At 39.4% G+C, this 15593-nt stretch overlaps 1 protein-coding gene and 1 pseudogene across 4 annotated transcripts in view; both read left to right on the top strand.

The window, feature by feature from the left end:
- CHN2 (chimerin 2) overlaps nt 1-15593 on the top strand; it is a 328135-nt gene that overhangs the window by 12857 nt on the left and 299685 nt on the right. The window lies entirely within an intron of this gene.
- Nucleotides 577-12968, top strand: LOC129490098 (homeobox protein NANOG-like; annotated as a pseudogene).

The following is a 15593-nucleotide window of genomic DNA, read 5'->3' as shown; positions in this document are numbered from 1 at the left end:
AATCCATAGGTTAAGTCCTTCTTGGACAGGATGCTTGCAGTCAGATGGGAGGCATTTCAATCCATATTCACTGATAACTTGCTCAACACATGGGGGTGCCCCTTCTCTTCCCCTTTTCATTTCCACATTCATCTTTTTCTGCAGCCAGCCTCTGACCTTCTCAGATGGTTCCATAGAGACTTGCTCTCTAGGGCTGGTTAGCTCAGTCTCCACTAGATAAATGCCTCCCTTCCCCAGTATCCCCGAAAGGCCATGGCACCCTCATCCTCACTGAAGAATGAGGGAGAGCAGTAGGTCTCCTCTGCTAATGCTGGACAAAGCAATTAGTGCATTTCTTATGACTAGTTAATTAGCTTTTTATCCAGCTTTTTAAACTCTGGGCACAACTCTATGGCCTCGAAGTAGAGTGTGAGTCATGCAGGAAGCAAGTTTCCCTACCGTGTGCCTGATACTCCCGAGTATTATTCATACAGTGATGCGTCTGTGGCTGCCTCCATATGCCCCCACTTAGATGGATGCTTGTACAGACGTTTCCAAGGATATCATCTGCTGGCTCTTTTGTTGTTTCTAATCAAAGAACCGACACCCTTTGATCACAACAGATCACAGTATTGTACTATAAAGACTTTGTTAGAAAGACTTAAATTTTACACGCTCGTAGCTGTCACAGAGGTTCTGACAGTATTTACCTTTACCCCACATAAGTAAAGAAAAAATGCATTTGATCAGATCACATGGAAAATATGAGTGATTATAAATAGTAAATTTTCTAGAACCATGTATTGTTCACTATAAGGAACCTAGTCAATGAACATTTTTTAATACTTGCTGGTTTTGAGTGCCAGGTTGTTGCAAAAGTCCTCTTCTTCCTCCCAAGTATAGAGACTCCTCTAGGTAGATAAACTTTCTGTTAGTTGGAGGAAGATTGGCTCTGGCATAGAATTAATGAAGCTAAAGACAGACGTCTTTGGGGAACTGAGTCCCTGGGTAGCCACTTTTTGGGCAGGCTTCAGTATCCAATGGCCTGCGTGAATGTACAGGATGGCTGGCTCCCCTTCAGGTTGTTCATGGCCTTTCCTCCTTTTTCCCATAGGACACCTGAGACAGGCACCCCCATAAAATACAAATAAATGCCCCTTCATTGGAGTGTGAAGACAAAGCAAGTACTAGAACTTCTTCCTTAAGGTCTCATTCAGAGTGTTTTCCTGGCAACCCCTAGAGGAAGTAGGCACGGGCTACAGTGGCTCTGTTGTTCTGTGTCCTCCCTCAGGTGAAATCTGGCCACCCTGGGCCCCCTATGACAGCAGCACACGTGGGGATGGTATTGTGCCTTGCGCTGGCCTCTGCGGCTCCCCTGACATCTCAGATTTTAGACTTTGCTCCTCCTGCTTTCTAATGTCACAGGCTAACCCATCTCTAACAAAAGACTCACTGTTCCTGGGACCTGCTGTTCACTCAAACTTTTCTCATGCTAACACCAACACATATAACACATTCACACCTCCTCACATCCTGACCAGACCATTCCAGGATGCAATTATTTTAAGGGTTAGGATGTTTCACCTGCAAATACAGAAAACCCTAAAAAGAAGTGCTGAGGTACCGTGGTTGTAGACACTGCAGTATCTGGCTCTGTCTCCTCTCAGCGCTGCCCTCTTGGTCGGGGGGGCCTTGTCCTCAGCCTCACTGTCTTTACAGTGTCAAGATGACAATAGCAGTCCCCCGGCATCATATCTGAAACAGAGAAGGGGAAATCTCTTCCTCCTGACCCTGTGGAAGATAAGGAAGACTTTCTCAGACACACCTGCCCCACCCCCCCAGCAAAGTTCCCCTTGCCTCATTGGCTACAGCTTTGTCATATGCTTAGGTGTGAACCAATCACTGGCAAGGGAATAGGATTCCCCGGATGTACTTAGTCCAGTTGTGACCCCCTTCCTGGAGTGCAGATGGTCCAGCCTCTCCTGAAGGGGTGAGGAGGCCTGAACAGAACAGGGTTCTGTTAAGGGGGAAGAGGGAACCAAGAACATCCGCCACAATTATGTCATGAATGTCCTCAGCCTTTAGAGTCTCTAAGGCCACCAACAAAACACTGAGAATTCCAAGACACATGGCCTCTCATAGTCAAAAAGCTTATTATAGTCTTAGTTGAGAATCAAGCAATTAGTGCAACTATTCACTTAGTGATAATATCACTCCTTAAAAAAAATGTTCTGCTAACCTATTACATTAAGATGACTGACAACTCATGTTGTTTTCACTTGTTAGTGCTTTATGGTTTGAAGCACTTTGTTTAATGGTTATGAAAAAAATATAAATCCATTAATTTAAAACTGGATAGAGTCTTTAGCTCTAATGAGAAGTAGGACAGTGAGGGTTGAAGGTTTTGATTCTTGACAGGCTTTAACATCCCTGCGCCTGATGTAAGTTGGAACTATATTATTAGAAAGGGAGGGAATAATGGTAGATGATTCAACCCACTGCCGGTTGCTGTGGGAGGGAATTTTTAAGGCTTTGATTTATGAGAAATAGTGATCATTAGCAGTTCTTTGTTTTTAAAACAGATATTCCGACAAACGGTAAGTCCAGTGGAATAAACGTATTGGTGCCTAATTAGAGAAATAATTTCAGGTTATTCACAAGGAAAAGGGAGCAGGCAGAGGGTTTTGGAGAGCAGATTCCTGTTTTTCATTTTTATGATGGGCCAGGGTGTGTAAAGATCACTGGATGAGGGGTCTTGTGACCTAAGTCTATGGTAGTTCTTTCCCAGCATTTACTTTTTGTGTGTCCAGGGGCAAATTACATTATCATTTTGTGACTTTGATGCTCCTCTGTTGAATTATTAGTTTGGCCCAGATCATCTCTGAGGGTCTTAAAAATTTTATGATTTTTCTGATCTGCCTATTTCCTCTTGCCAATTTATGGTGCCTTGGTGGTCCCCCAAGGGAACAACCCTCTTGTGTGTAAATCAGTTACACTCACATATACACATATTTCAAATAGCAATTACCAGTGGCATCATTTGTTCCAGGCACCCAGCCTGTAAGACATGAGGACTGTTGGGTGTCTGTACCGTACTTGCTTTTCAGTCTTCACTCTTAGTAAGCCCAGAGGTAGTCCACGTGTGTTCCAAGGCGGTATCATACAAGCCTTTCGGAATGTGACCTACACTATGAAACCCAGCACATACACAGGCACACACACACACACCCCACACACACACCGTGCACACACCCGTACTTCATTCAATATGTACTTATTATTTACCATGTTCTAGATTTTAGAGATACTGCAATGAACAAAACAGATAAAAATTCTGGACCTCGTGGAATTTCTAAATACAGACAGACAATAAACCAAAGGAACTATATATAATTTGTATATATAAATGTGTATCTTTTATATATAATTATATCTAATAATTTATATGGTATATTAGAGGGTGATAAGTTCTATGGAGAAAAATAAAGCAGGAAGGGAGACAGGAAATGCTAGCGGTAAGGGGGTCTGAGTGTTAAGTTTAGTGGTCAGAGAAGGCTTTACTGAGAAGGTGACACTTGATGGTGAGAGAGCCAGTCAAGCAGATATTTGGAGAAAGTACATTCCAGACAGAAGGAACCGCAGCTGCAGAGTCCCAATGCGAAAGTGTACCTGGTGTGTTCCAGGAACAGAAACAAGGCCAGTAGAGTGAGAAAGGGGTAAAGAGGACTGACAGGGAGGAGGAGGCAGATCATGGAGGGCCTCGTATGCCACCCTAAGGACTTTGGCTTTTACACTGAGATAGGTTGTCCCTGGAGGGTTCTAGAGGACAGTGGCATGATCTGACTTAGGTGTTTGTTTGTTTGTTTGAGACGGAGTCTCACTCTGTCGTCCAGGCTGGAGTGCAGTGGTGCGGTCTTGGCTCACTGCAAGCTCTGCCTCCCGGGTTCATGCCATTCTCCTGCCTCAGTCTTCTGAGTAGCTGGGACTACAGGCGCCTGCCACCATGCCCAGCTAATTTTTTGTATTTTTATTTTTTATTTTTAGTAGAGATGGGGTTTCACCGTGTTAACCGGCATGGTCTCGATCTCCTGACCTCGTGATCCGCCCACCTCGGCCTCCCAAAGTGCTGGGATTACAGGTGTGAGCCACCGCGCTTGGCACTGACTGAGGTTTTAACAGATCCATTCTGGCTATTATGTTGAGATTAGACTAAACACAAATGCTGCATGTGGGCATACACACACACACACACACACACACACACACACACACACACACAGACACAGAGAGAGAGAGAGAGAGAGAAACAGAAGTTCCACAAAGAGAGTTCATCCTGTTATGTGTGATGTGCTCTGAGACTGTCTTTTCTATTGTATTTCTACTCATTTATCTAAAAACTATCAGGGCCCACAAGTTGATTTCAGGATCCACTCTAGAGTGGTGACTGGCACTTTGGAAAACAGATTAGAAATTGGCCTAGAACTCCAGAGATGTAGCAGATTCAGTTAGCCTGCTCAAGGCATGGTTGCGGTATACAGAACACCCTATAGGCCCATAGTACTATTTAATAATAATGTTCAAGGAGATTTTGTTAATTTTTTTAACTTGCTGCACTGCATAGCACTATTTTATTGAATGATCATTTAAAAGTTTCATCTTTCCCTACATATTCAGCAGGCTTTTATTACAAATGTATATTTTAATAACTTTTTATAAAGAACATTTCAAATGTATTTAAAGTAAAGAGAAAACTATAACGAACCTCTTACCATCCAGCTTCAACAATGATTGCATCATAGCCTGGTTTCACCTTCACTCCATCCCATACCCAGGATTATTTTGAAGCAAATCCCAGGCTTGGCATCGTTTCATCTGTAAATATTTCAGATGGTATCTCTAAAAGATAGGGACTCTTTTTAAAAAAAAGAATACTGGGCTGGACTGAGCTGGTTACCTCCTGTTATTGTGGAGGCAACTCACTTCATCCCAACTTCTTGATACTTCTGCTTCTGGAAGTCATACTTCTCTGACATCTTTCAGAAAAGTCTTAAAGCTGCCTTAACCTTTTTTCCCATCCACCTCTTAAATATTTTCCTCCTCTTCCTCAATACTAACATGAGTGTGGATCCGGCTTGTCTGCAAAGCTTGCCTTGCTTCGAAGCATCCGACTGTAAAGAATCTTCACTTATGCCTGTGATTTGTGGGCCTGGAGAAAACTATCCATCCTTGCAAATGTCTTCTGCTGAGATGCCTCACATGGAGACTGTCTCCCCTCTTCTTCCTCCATGGATCTGCTTATTCAGGACAGCCCTGATTCTTCCACCAGTCCCAAAGGCAAACAACCCAGTGCTGCAGAGAATAGTGCCCCCAAAAAGGGAGACAAGGTACCAGTCAGGAAACAGAAGACCAGAACTGTGTTCTCTTCCACCCAGCTGTGTGTACTCCATGATAGCTTTCAGAGACAGAAATACCTCAGCCTCCAGCAGATGCAGGAACTCTCCAATATCTGGAACCTTAGCTACAAACAGGTGAAGACCTGGTTCTAGAACCAGAGAATGAAATCTAAGAGGTGGCAGAAAAACAACTGGCTGAAGAATTGCAATGGTGTGACTCAGAAGGCCTCAGCACCTACCTACCCCAGCCTCTACTCCTCCTACCACCAGGGATGACTGGTGAACCCGACTGGGAACCTTCCAATGTGGAGCAACCACACCTGGAACAATTCATCCTGGAGCAACCAGACCCAGAACATCCAGTCCTGGAGCAACCACTCCTGGAACACTCAGACCTGGTGCACCCAGTCCTGGAACAATCAGGCCTGGAACAGTCCCTTCTATGACTGTGGAGAGGAATCTCTGCAGTCCTGCATGCAGTTCCAGCCAAATTCACCTGCCAGTGACTTGGAGGCTGCCTTGGAAGCTGCTGGGGAAGGCCCTAATGTGTTTAAGGCCTAAATACGACTAGGTATTTTAGTACTCCACAAACCATGGATTTATTCCTAAAGCACTCCATGAACATGCAACCTGAAGATGTGTGAAGATGAGTGAAATTGATATTACTCAGTTTCACTCTGGGCACTGGCTGAATCCTTCCTCTCCCCTCCTCCCCTCCCTGATAGGATTATTCTTGTATGGAAACCACGTGTTCTGGTTCCCATTATGCCTATCCAGTCAATTTGATGGAGGGTAGATTATGGTTGGAGCCTAATCAGAGAGGTTTCTTTCTTTTTTTCCTATTGGATCTTCCTGGAGAAAAGACATTTTAATAACCTTGGCTACTAAGGACAACATGATAGAAGCTGTCTCTGGCTATAGATAAGTAGATCTAATACTAGTTTGAATATCTTCAGGGTTTAGAACCTAACCTCAAGAATAAGAAATACAAGTACAAATTTGTGTGATGAAGGTATGTTCCTATTTTTTGAGATTGGGAGGATTTACTTATTTTTTAAAAACTATTGAGGTAAAGGGTTAGGCTGTAACATACTTCATTGATTTCCTCACCCTTTTTGGTTCTGTTTTACTATATCCCCTAATTTTTTGGTTATGCTAATCTTTGTAGAAAGAGATCTTGTATTTGCTGCATCATAATGACATTAGTACTACTTTAGTTGGTTTAAGTACAAATGAATGAAACAACTATTTTTCCTTTAGTTGATTTTACCCTGATTTCACCTAGTATTTCAATGAGTGAAAATACAACTTAAACATAAAAAAAAAGAATACTGCATTACTGTAATCTTTGTGCACACGTTCACACAAGCAGTAATTGCCCTTTTTAGTCTGATCAGCAGTGTCTTTATTCATTAATCTCAGAAGGGAAACACAAGTGACCTTAATGAAATGAAGCCGTGGTCATGCGTTCTCCTTCCTGATTCCAAAGATGGTGTTTCTGGATGCTGCTAAAGCCCCCTGGTAAAGAAATACTTTGTTATCTCCAAAAATGAGTCAGTTCGATCCTATTTCCCTTTTTAGACTTCCATTTATGCTCAAATATGACCTCTTTTTCTGTGGCTCTTGAGTAATTATCAGTAAACACCTAGAGTAAGGCCCTAGGTCTTAGTCATCACGGTACCACCCCAGTGACTTAGCATGGTTCCTGGCACCCAGCAGCAGCCCTCACATTTTGTTAATGTTTTACCTCTTTTCCTGTGCAGGAGCTGGAGTACCCTCTCCCTAGTCCTCTGGCCTGCCATTCCCTTTTATCCATATGTTATAACCTCATTAAAATCTGACTTTTCTAGGAAACCTCATCTCTACCAGGATGGATGCCTTTGTGGATCAGTATTGACTCTTTGACAGGAGCCTTCAGGTTAATCTCAACTCTTACAGAATTCCTTCTATTCCATGAATTTATTATCCTCAGTCAACACTGTAATACTCATCTTCTTGTGGTATCTTTCCTAATCTTCACCAACAGTTTATTGGCCAGAAACTAATTGATAGGGGCTACATTACTGAAAACTTTGTCATTTCTGAAGATGATTAATAATCATAATTTCAGACGGAGGTAGGGATATATTTGTACACTTGAATATATGTTATATACGAATCCACCATTGAATGCCTCTTACTTAATTACCCGAATATTTTATGTATGACACTTGGCAGGGAGATGGCAATATCCTGAACCTTATTTTTCTCATTGTTTCTCTTTCCTCTTTCTCATCTCTCTTTCATAAAACGTGAGTGCAGAGTGGATGCCAGCCACCATGCTTGGCTTTGAGGACATAAAGAGATATGTAGCAGTCCATTTGTAACTCTTCATTCAATCTGTTCTCAGTGGACTGTCACTCCAGGAAGGGAGGGACCCTTGGATCACCAGCTACTAGCAGAGAGACTGCCACACCAGAACTTCTAGGAAACTTTTTTTTTTTTTGATGAATGACTGAGTAAATGGAGACATGAACTTCACTGTAAAGGAGTTCACAGTCCAAAGTTTGAGAGTGAGTCTGTACTCTGTGAAACTCTGCAAAACTTGTGAAGTCATTAACAAGTAAATATTTTAGTTCAAACTCTTCCCTTAAATTATTACCCAATCTGAGATTTTTGTGCCCTTTCATAGATGCCAGCAGAAGTTCTGCATGGGGATTCTTACAGTGGCACAGGTACAGCCCCTAGACAGAAAAGAAGCCTGAGGCCATCCTCTGAATTCGCTGTCCATTTTTCCCAGAGTATGTGGTCCTAGCTACTTGAGGCACTCCCAACTTCTCATTCTTTCGACTTCTGTAAATGTCACAGTCTTGGGAGGCCTCCCAGAGGTCCCCATTAAGGGTCTTATTTAGCCTGGAGCCAGAACTGTATTTGTAACTCCTTAATACCAGGAAAGCATTTTTTAAAATCAGCACACTCATCTAAGTCTGTTTCCTAAGGTGTTTTCTTCTATCTGAGTTACAATTTTATGTTCTGTGCCAGGAATCATTTACTTCTGGTTCAATAGGAATTAAAAGTACTTGTTGCTATGTCATTCCAGGGCAAGGATTTGCTTCTGCTGGAAAGTTAGGTCTTTAGTGTGTGAGTATGTGTGAGTGTATGTGTATGTCTTTGTGGGATGTTGCACATAAGTGTATGTCTGTGTAATAAGGCAGATTCAATTTCTCAGGGAAAGAAAATGTTCCAAGGACCATAACCTATGGGATAAAGTGTTAGCTACTATCTTTTCTTTTGGTTTTAAATTATACACTCCTCTTCCTTAAGTGACTGATTCTGAATATGAACGTGTTCTTTTAAAGAGTGGAAATGATATCATTTAACATTTAAATAGTTATATATAATTAATCTTATTATGTAAGCCAATTTCTTAAAATCCCCAGGTGGAGTTTGTAACTAAGCTTAAGTAATTCTCCAGGTGTAATGACTGGCAAGCTGTAGAGTAGAAATGGCAGAGAAGCAGCTATTGTTGGGAGAGGCTGGAACTTCTTTGTTGTTAGCATACATTTTAGTTGCTGAAAGAGTCCTTGTAGATTTTCCTCAAAATTAAAAAAGCCAGAGGAAGAGGAAATTACAATTAATAGCCTGGAAATTCCAATTAATCTCTCAAATAGTGATTAATTTCCAGAGACATGGAGACTCTGCAGTATATCTGAGAGGAAGGAAAAGACAATTAGGGTTGGGGAAATTGGTAGAGGACGCTTGGGTAGGTGGAAATCCCACCAGGATTGAAGACTGCACTAGGATTGAGATAATTGACAAGGTTGGAAGCTTGCCAAAAACTGTATCGAGTGCTGTCTCTTCCTAATGGGCAAATGTGCCCATTTTGAAACCCACTGGCCATATTTCCTAAAACTGTCTATTATCACTTTGTGGAAATGTTCAGATAAGATCTGTTATCAAATTACATTTCTTTCTTTGTCACTTTTTAGCTTATCATTCCGCCAAGGTTTTGGCCCCTGCCCTTCTTCCTGCTTCTTGCCTCCTTGAGGCTGAGCTCTTCTCTCTCCCCAGCCTCTCAGTGGGCTGGTTCAGGTCTGTGTTGGTTTAAGATAGTGGATGCTTTAAATTTAAGGTAGTGGAAACTGCTGATCTAGCCTGGAAATCACAAGGACCGATTGATTTATCAATTTTTCTTCTATAAAGGTAAAATAATACCATGGCAATTTTTTAGTGCAGATTATTGAGGCTCAGATGAATCAGAATGAAGGGGAAATTAACTGGCTCTACTTATGAAATGCGAATGCTATGTTTGTATTGTTGGATGGATTCAGTCTTAAGCAGTTCGGAACTTATTTGTATGTACCTGAGGTTTTAACTACATAGGAATGAAGATGGTGTTAAGCTTTTACAGGAGCACGGCTTTTGATCTGCCCTTTCTCCCCAGCGTACTAACAGTACTTATTAGGAGGAAAAACCTCCAGAGAGTCAGAATAAATATCATAGTCCTTTGAACATCTAAATATATGCAGCATTTTACAGAAATAATGTAAGCGAACTAACCGTCCCTGGTCAGCTACAAAACTTAACTTTCAGAGGGATTTGACCAGCTATACTGACCTAGAAAACGAAATAAGCAGTTTGGAAAATCTGGTTTGTGCATATAATTATTTTTATATTATCTCAGGCTGTGCCTTGCAATGAGTAAACCACAGTAGTTATCTGACCTATTGCTCTACCACTGCCATTGCTTCAACACAGTAATTATGTAAGACTCAGCATGTTTTTAACTAACTAAATGCATGCGGGACATTCCTTAGCTTCAGCAGCCTATCTGGAGACTACTCAAGGGCTCTTTATCAGTCTTTCAGTCTGAATGGAAAAGAGACCGTAAAATCATGACCTGCGTTAAAATGTGTAGACTGGGAGGGCCATTGTGGAAATATTTAATACAAGCATTTAGCACTTTTGTTAGCCGAAAATGTCCTGAAAGTTATGACGTATCAAATATTTCTAATTAAAATAGAAAATTAATCTTCATGATGAAAGAATCCTAACAGTGCTTTTTATTTGAACACAAATATTTAGTTGGGATATAGGTTATAGGATGTCTTTAAGGCCCTAAAGTCCTTTGGGTTTACTGTTTTTCATTCTAGTTCTTCCTTTAATAGCTTGGAGCAAATAAAAGTGATTTCCTTTAGAATGTGCACATGCTCCTAAGGATATCTGAATAAAAGATACGTATCTGATAATTTGCCATCTCAGCATCATCCCTTGGGCAGCAGGTTGGAAGGCAGTAGTTTAATCTGAATGTGAACTAATGCTTATGCACAAAGACGTGTATGTCTCTTCCTGGATTTGAAGGAACTGAGAGTAGAGCAGTTTAACCAGGATTCCCTAGATGGCTTATCATCCTGATGAGCTAGCATTGCAATCAGAAGACATTCACATTTGCTTAAAACATGAAATTGACTGGTAGAGTTCAGATATTAATAAAACTAGTTTTAGCCTGTAGTTTTAACCCTTTTCATCTTACATTTAAAAAAAAAAAAGCTAAAAGGAAACAATGAATTGGAACTAATTACAAAGCTCTAAAGGGCCCTGGGTGATGTTAGTCTCATTAGGGATTGTGATGTCCCCTCCCACCCGTCTCCCAACCCTGACCTTCCACCCCCTCACTCGCCAGCATGACTCTCTTTCCTTCTTACCTGTAACCATAAATACCAGACAGCCAAAGTCATGCCTCGTGAAGGTAGGCACGTGGAGTGGTGGAATCATACAATATCTGTGTTAAAAGGTTAAATCCTAGTAAGATAAGCATTTTAAAGTTAGGTTCTAATACAGACAAGAAGTTTAGGCTGTTTTAAATGCGGGCAGGCTCTGTCAGAGACTGATCCAGTGCTTATTATAAATCCTGAATCACGAGGAATGGGTTTTGAAAACACAGTGGCCCCGGGCCACATTCAGACCTGAAAAAGTCGACTCTCCTAGAGCTAAGGCCAAATTATACTCATGTGTAGTCAAGGTAATGAAAGAAACACTCGCTGTTTCCCACGACTGTGTAGGAAGCTGCTTAGAAACGTTGTTTAGGAAAGGTTAAAATTACTAATTTAAAGAGGACTGAAATAAGTCAAGGTGTATTTTACAATCTTTAGGGTAATCATTAAAATAATAATACAAGAAGCTCAATTAAAATGCTAATAAGGGAGAAAAAATATTTTAAAAAACACTCGATTGACTAAAAAGAAAGTGAAAAGAAATACAGGAACAAAGAATAGGTGTGATAAATGGAAAACAAATTAAGATGGTAGACTTATAAGAAACTGTATCAGTAAATATATCAGATATAAGTGGTTTCAACATTCCTATTAAAAGATTGCCAGACTGGATACAGATAACCAATTGTAGTAAGTTTAAATCTAGTAGGTTTTAAGATACTTTACTAAGTTTAAAATTTAAGATACACTATATAGACTGAGAAAGATTGAAAGTAAAATGTTAGAAATATATATACCATGCATAAATTAACTAAAAGAAAGCTCTAACCATATTAATATCAGACAAAGTAGACTTTAATGCAAAAATTATCATGAGAGATAAAGAGGGATATTTGTTAATGATAAAAGGAAGTTGGCCAGGCGCGGTGGCTCATACCTGTAATCCCAGCTACTTTAGGAGGCCGAGGTGGGCGGATCACGAGGTCAGGAGGTTGAGACCATCCTGGCTAACACAGTGAAACCCTGTCTCTACTAAAAATACAAGAAATTAGCTGGGCGTGGTGGCACACGCCTATAGTCCCAGCTACTTGGGAGGCTGAGGCAGGAGAATCACTTGAACCCGGGAGGCGGAGGTTGCGCTGAGCTGAGATTGCACCATTGCACCCCAGCCTGGGTGACAGAGCAGGACTGTCTCAAAAAATAAAAAAAAATTAAAAAAAAGGAAAAGTTGAAAATAAATGATTCAAACCTCCAACTCAAGAAACTAGAAAATAATCAGCAAATTAAACCCAAAGATGGTAATTGCTTGAACTGGGGAGGCAGAGGTTGCAGTGAGCCAAGATCATGCCACTGCACTCCAGCCTGGGCCACAGAGGGAGACCCTGTCTTTAAAAAAAAAAAAAAAAAGAAAGAAAAGAGAGAGAGAGAGAAAGCAAAAATAAGCAGAACGTATAGAAGTAGGAAATGATATATAATATTTGAAAATTAACAAAAACAACTGTGGCTTTTTTTGACAAGATTAATATTGATACATCTCTAGCAAACCAGTCAAGGAAAAAAGAAGAGAAAATACAATGAATTTCAGAAAAAAACAAGGGGATCACCACTACATGTCATAGAGATCAAAAAGATAATAAGATACTATGATCAATTTTATGTCAATAAATTTGACAACTTAGAGAAAATCGACAACTTTCTTTAAAAACACAACTTACCAAAATGGACATCGGAAGAAATTTAAAATCTGAAAAATCCTAAATTTATTATTTAAATTGAAGGGACAATTAAATGCCTTCCCCTAAATTTAATTTCAGACCAATATTGCTTTAGTAATAAATTCTTCCAAATGTTTAAGGAAGAAATAATGCCAATCTTACACAAACTCTTATAGAAAATAGAAAAAGATGAAACATTTCTTAAATCATGTGTGAAATCAGCCTAACCTAAGTCTGACAAGAACTTACTAGTAAAGAAAATCACCACCTAGTATCTTTCATGAATCTTAAAATATTTGTTTAGCAAATCAAGTTCAGGGATATGTAAAAGAATATGTCATGATCAAATGGGATTTATTCCAGGAATCCATGGTTGATTTAACATTTAAAAACCAATCAAAGCCTCATTGAAAGAATCAAAGGGGAAAATTATGTAATTATTTCAGTAGAGAAGACTAATTTGATTCAACACTTGGTTATAATAAAAATTCTCAACAAACTAATAGAAGGGAATTTCTTTGATGTTATGTAACTGCATACTTAATGATAAAGTAATAAATGATTTCTCTGAGTTTGGGAACAAGAAAAGATCACCAACTGGCAATTCTAGCCAATGCAATAAGCCAAGAAAAAATTGTCATGAAGATTGAAAAGAATGAAGTAAACTGTTTTCCACAAATGATGTAATTATATGCATAGAAAATATAAAATTATTGAAAATAATGTGACTTTAACAAGAATGCTGGATGCAAGGTCAGTGTAAAAAAAATCAAATCTCTTTATACTAGCAACAAATGATTCAAAAATGAAATTTTAAACCATAATTTATAGTAACGTTAAAAAATCAAGTACCTAATAGTAAATCTTTTTTTTTCCTTCAACTTTTGTTTTAAGTTCCGGGATATATGTGTAGGATGTGCAGGTTTGTTACATAGGTAAACATGTGCCATGGTGGTTTGCTGCACAGATCAACCCACCACCTAGGTATTAAGCCCAGTATTCATTAGCTGTTCTTCCTGATGGTCTCCCTTCCTCGTCCCCCAACAGGCCCCAGTGTGTTGTTCCCCGCATATGTCCATGTGTTCCATTGTTCAGCTCCTATTTAAAAGTGAGAACATGGGGTGTTTGGTTTTCTGTTCCTGCATTCGTTTGCTGAGGAAAACAGCTTCCAGCTCCATTCATGTCCCTGCAGAGGACATAATCTCATTCCTTTTTATGGCTGCATAGTATTCCATGGTGTATATATACCACATTTCCTTTATGCATTCTATCATTGATGGGCATTTGGGTTGATTCCATGTGTTTGCTATTGTGAATAGTGCTGCAGTGAACATACACATGCATGTATCTTTATATAGAATGATTTATATTCTTTTGGACATATACCCAGTAATGGAATTGCTGGGTCAAATGGTATTTCTGCTTCTAGATCTTTAAAATCAATGTGCAAAAATTGCTTGCCTTTCTATACACCAATAACAGGCAAACAGAGAGCCAAATCATGAAGGATCTCCCATTCACAATTGCTACAAAAAGAATAAAATACCTGGGAATACAGATAACAAGGGAAGTGAAGGACCTCTTCAAGGAGAACTGCAAACCACTGCTCAAGGAAATCAGAGAGGACACAAGCAAATGGGAAAAGATTACATGCTCATGGATAGGAAGAATCAATATTGTGAAAATGACCATACTGCCCAAAGTAATTTATAGATTCAATGCTATTCCCATTAAGCTACCATTGACATTCTTCATAGAATTAGAAAAAAAATTTAAAAATTAATATGGAGCCAAAAAAGAGCCTGAATAGCCAAGACAATCCTAAGCAAAAAGAACAAAGTGGGAGGCATCATGCTACCTGACTTCAAACTATACTACAAGGCTACAGTAACCAAAACAGCATGGTACTGGTACAAAAACAGACACACAGAGCAATGGAACAGAAAAGAGAACTCAGAAATAAGAAACAATAAATCTAATGAGAGATGGTCAAAACCTTTACAATGAAAACTGCAAAATATATTGAGAAAAACTGAAGATTATTTAAATAAATGGAGTGATATAATCATGTGCCTGGATTAGATGATTGTAAAGATACAGTTTCCCCTAATTTGATTAATAGATTCAATGCAATCCCAGTAAAAATCAGTTAATTTTTGTGAAAATTATCAGGCTGGTTCAAAAATTTAAGTGGAAATACAAAGCACCAAGAATAACTGAAGCAATACTACCTAAAGAAGAAAAAACATGGAGAACTTACGTTGTTAGATATTAAGACTTATTATAAAGCTGCAATAATTAAGATAGTATGATATTGGCTCAAGGATACATGAATAGAGCAAAGGAATAGAGTTCAGTAGCAATGGTTACAGATATATGCATATCTGCAAAGTACTTGTATCCAGAATATGTCAAAAATCTTACACAGCAGTTGGAAAAGTATACACAACCCAATTAAAATTTGGGCAAAATACTTGAAGAAGCTTTCAGAGAAGAGAATATCACAATTTACTGTAAACATAAAAAGATGTTCAACACTATTAGTCACGAGAGAAATGCAAATAAAAATAACAATGATATATCGCCACCCACCCACCAGAATTGCTAAAATGTAAAAGACTGACAATGTCAAGCTATTATCACAGATTTTTGGTGACTGGAGAAAATAATTCACTCTGTCCGTTCTGTCCTTATGGTTCAAACCCTGTATGATCAGATCTTCTTCCAATTTTTGGCAGTGGCATCCGAAACCCCTCTCATTGATTTAGTCTTGCCTTGTGTCCACAGCCTTCTCATACTATCCAGGTAGATGT

Source organism: Symphalangus syndactylus, chromosome 9 (genome assembly GCF_028878055.3).
Source record: "Symphalangus syndactylus isolate Jambi chromosome 9, NHGRI_mSymSyn1-v2.1_pri, whole genome shotgun sequence".
Lineage (NCBI taxonomy): Eukaryota > Metazoa > Chordata > Mammalia > Primates > Hylobatidae > Symphalangus > Symphalangus syndactylus.
The sequence above is the reverse complement of the archived record's forward strand: the minus strand, read 5'-3'. Positions and strand labels throughout refer to the sequence as shown.